Source organism: Protopterus annectens, chromosome 8.part0, assembly GCF_019279795.1.
Source record: "Protopterus annectens isolate FY-2018-M chromosome 8.part0, PAN1.0, whole genome shotgun sequence".
Taxonomy (NCBI): Eukaryota; Metazoa; Chordata; order Ceratodontiformes; family Protopteridae; genus Protopterus; species Protopterus annectens.
This window is the reverse complement of record NC_056741.1, coordinates 243,086,666-243,089,959: the sequence shown is the minus strand read 5'-3', so window position 1 is coordinate 243,089,959 and position 3,294 is coordinate 243,086,666. Positions and strand designations below refer to the sequence as shown.

Below are 3,294 nucleotides of genomic sequence, written 5' to 3'. Positions count from 1 at the left end.
TCTTGATCAGAATTCAAAAGGGCTGCCAGCTGAAAGTTCCTTTGAGTTAGTTGCAAAGTACATGGGGTATGTAAAAAAACTTATCATGGATTCCTAATTAAATCTAGATACCTGTAATCATTGTAGAAGTAAAGCATAAGACAGTATGCACACTGAGAATTTTGAACAGTGTTTATGGCAACTGGAGAGAAATAGCCAAGTAATGGGGCCCTGTAATGGCTGTGTGGGGGTGGGGCTCCATGTGTGGAGGGGGGGCTCCGTGAGTGGAGGGGGTGGGGCTCCGTGGGCGGGGCTCTGGGTTTGCACCCCCCTGCAAAAAATCCTGCGGGCTCCCTTGCCCAGAGGTCTAGTACCTGCAGAGTTCGTGAGGCTGGAGGTGACAAGAATCACAAGGGTGATAACAATGGGTGTATGGGCTTTATATCTTACTTATGTGTGTGAACCCTAACACTAACCTTAATCCTAACTCAACTTTATTTAACTGTAGCCCATGTTCCCAGCCACAACTTGGCATATTATATCACTACAAAATTCCCTCATAGTATCACTTCACAAGACACAAGGCCACAGAACACACACAACACACCATCAATACTAAATCTATACCCTTATCTAACTCTATGTTTGACACTAACATGGGAATACTCCCACATACACACCTAGCTGCCATAACAGTACTGTACATTTTCACAACCATCACTTTTTTATCAAACATTCATTTTCCTATGCACTCGTAGGTCCCTACAGTATATAAAACTTTAATTTGGTCATTTTAAATTTACACATAGCAGCATTCAGTCATATATACGGTCACTTTTTTAACACCTAAATTGTTTTAATCTAATAAGTATTCAGCTTTTTTAATTACGACTATATATACTTCATCGAAGACATGCAGCAAACATTTATGTCATTCATTTGTTAAGAGTACACCTGCTAAGCACAAGCTTCTTTTCAGAGGCGACCCTGGATTTCACTCTAGTTAAATTACTTGGTCAGAGTGACACAGTGCTGAAATGGATGCTGGGGAGCTCTATTACTCGACCAGAGGAGGGACCTTCTTAAATGTCTCGTACCGTTAATCTTTTGTTACCAGATTGATGGTATCAGTGTTAATGCTTGTATTTGTTAAAAACAGAACCGAGTAGCAAAGACTGCAAGAAGATGTAACAATAACAGCTTGGGGGAGTTTTCTGCATCCTACTCAGCAGAGCTGTGTCGCTGTGCATACTTGCTGCGCAGAAATACAATCCCGTGTCGGTGACTTTTAAGCTTTTGATGGTGAGCCAGCCTTTCTGAGCTCCTTCCCGGGTGGTGTTTAATCTGCCTTTAAACTCGTCTTCATCCGTAGGATCGCCAGTGCTATAGGAGTAGGTCATGAGCTTCAGCCCACCGCGACCCCCTGGCTGTTGGTACCAGTACATGTCGGGGTAGCTGCTGTCCTGATGGCAATAAAGCTCTGCCGATTCACCGGGTCTCTTGTTAAGTATCCTGGGCGACTGTTGAACTAGGATGGAGCTGCAGTGACCTGTGTCCAGTAAATACAAGACGAGGATTAAGAAAGGGCAAGAAAATTTGCTGGAAATTAATTATTTTATTCAGTGAAATATAAAAGTTATATTGTATTCGGGTGAGATATATGGTATTTTACAGTAAGTACAAAACACTTAAACTACAAAAAAGCGCTTATTTGAAACATTGCATTCTATACAAAAGACTGAAAACCCGTGAGCTTCCGTATTTAGTTATGTTTCCAGCAATGGCTAGGTTTGTACATAACGTAGTTAAACCGTAGCATATAATGCGCTGTGATCGGAATAACTCGCTTTTAACATTTAGCCACTGAAGTGCTGAAATATACTGCATTATTTACAATTGACGCTATTACATGTATCATTTTGCACTATTAATTCAATGTTTTGCTTTGCCAGTAATCTTATTTTTGTGTTAGAGTATTGTTCCTTAGCCGAGGAAAGTGCCTAAAGTTTTAGTGACACCAGCATTACTAATCCCTTCACAAAACCACTCATGTAGGAAAAAAAGATGAATTATGGAATATTTGAATTGCACAAATTGGACGAAAAAGTACACAAACTCTCGGGCACTAAAATACTCCTGTCTTACAGTTACTGTTTCAGTCTCCTCCATCATTTTAAATCTTTAAACCTTGCAGGTTATTTGTAAATATGTTTCTTACGTGACATCCAGAGCAGAATGTAAAGAACCGCGGCACTTTGTAATATTGTCATCATTTCCTCGAAGTAAAACGAGGAACGCTGAGACGCACAAGTGATTTTATACACTAGCTAGGAAATGACATCTCACTACCGGAAGCTGCCTTCAGAGGCAGTGCTAGACATTTTACAGTTTTTCTTTCACAACCCGACATCAGTTAGTTCACTATAGAAACCTGGGTGACCCCGAGGAGATGAATCTTAGAGGTTCAAAACTGCTCAGTTCCTAGCTTACTTTTAAGGTCATTGTAGCCCACCCACATAGCTGAGGTCGCTTAGGCTGCAGCCTTCCTTATTTATCTGCTTTCCAATTTCAGAAGAAATTTCCCATTCCCGTTGCACGCACAAACATTACTGTTTTTCACAAGTATTTTCAGATTTCTTCCAGTCTCCAGCTTTTCCTCCAGGCATCTTACACGCTCCTAATACGCAAAAATGAATACGTTTCAATACGCAGATGCAGAGGTACCAGAAGCTGTTGAAGACTTGGGGGGGGTAGGGTTGAGAGGAGCACTTAGTGATCTCAAGAGGACAAATTTTTAAAGCTACTTACTACCACAACATAGGTTCACTTGGAGGACATTTTAAGCTTAGCCAGTTTCCCTTATGGTGCTTGAATTAACATTTCCTGATTGGTCTTACCTATCTCATGGCTGATAATTGTATATTAGCCCTAGTGAGAATAACTGTGATCATCCTATAGATCCTTTGAGAGGACCCATGTAAGGGATGCAGCATATAGGAACTGCCTGCATGCATTAGCGACAAGAGGGGCAATCCTGAAGTACATTTTCTATTACCCATCCTTAGATCTAAATTGCATTTAAATATGGACAGGGATGAGTTTTGTTTTACTTGAATGGATAGTCTGTTCTGGAACAGTGATAGCCTATGTGATATATATCCATCTCTCCACAACATTCAGTTTAGATACTGGGACTGAGTATTTCTGATGCCATTTGACTTGTTTATGTTCAGTAGGCCCAGTTGTATTAGGTCAGAGGATGCCTTGTATGCCAGACACATCACCTTTAAGCACTCTGTAGGATACTGAGTATAG

General features: G+C 40.8%; 1 long non-coding RNA gene across 1 annotated transcript; it reads right to left on the bottom strand.

The window, feature by feature from the left end:
* Window positions 1-738: 738 nt before the first annotated feature.
* Window positions 739-2,283, bottom strand: LOC122808009. Its single transcript, XR_006365755.1, has 2 exons — window positions 2,198-2,283; window positions 739-1,528 (listed from the first exon to the last, which is right to left on the bottom strand). It is a non-coding gene; the product is annotated as an uncharacterized LOC122808009 (long non-coding RNA).
* Between the last annotated feature and the right edge of the window lie 1,011 nt (window positions 2,284-3,294).